Source organism: Penaeus monodon, chromosome 27 (assembly GCF_015228065.2).
Source record: "Penaeus monodon isolate SGIC_2016 chromosome 27, NSTDA_Pmon_1, whole genome shotgun sequence".
NCBI classification, from domain to species: domain Eukaryota; kingdom Metazoa; phylum Arthropoda; class Malacostraca; order Decapoda; family Penaeidae; genus Penaeus; species Penaeus monodon.
This window is the reverse complement of record NC_051412.1, coordinates 31736696-31737096: the sequence shown is the minus strand read 5'-3', so window position 1 is coordinate 31737096 and position 401 is coordinate 31736696. Positions and strand designations below refer to the sequence as shown.

The window sequence follows — 401 nt, the reverse complement described above, 5'->3', positions numbered from 1 at the left end:
AAAAGTGTTTTTTTAACCCATTTTCTACAAGGGGAAGGGAACCCAAAGAAAACGGTAGCTATAATATGTTCATTTTTGCACCTTGTCATTTATCAGCCACTATGTTTAAACCACATAATCAAAAAAATTGGGTTCATCATGAAAAAATGTAGATAGACATTTAGTGACCTTTTCACAAGAATATAGTCGCTGAAATAACAAGTAAATATGTACACACATAAAAAAGAAAGAAAGAAGCTTGAAATCAAGGCTATTTGAACCCAAATTCTGAAACAAGAAGGTACTAGAACCAGAACACGAAGAAGAGAAGCGAAAAAAGAACCAAAAAGGTTCTGCTCTGAATCGAAGCCGACTAAACAAGAACCTTGAACTATCAATCCCAGCAAAAACCCCCGACCGAT

The 401-nt window shown here is 35.2% G+C and overlaps 1 protein-coding gene across 1 annotated transcript in view; it reads right to left on the bottom strand.

Moving 5' to 3' along the window:
- Positions 1-401, bottom strand: part of LOC119590794 (colorectal mutant cancer protein-like) — a 157596-nt gene that overhangs the window by 28628 nt on the left and 128567 nt on the right. The gene's annotated exons all lie outside the window — the stretch shown is intronic.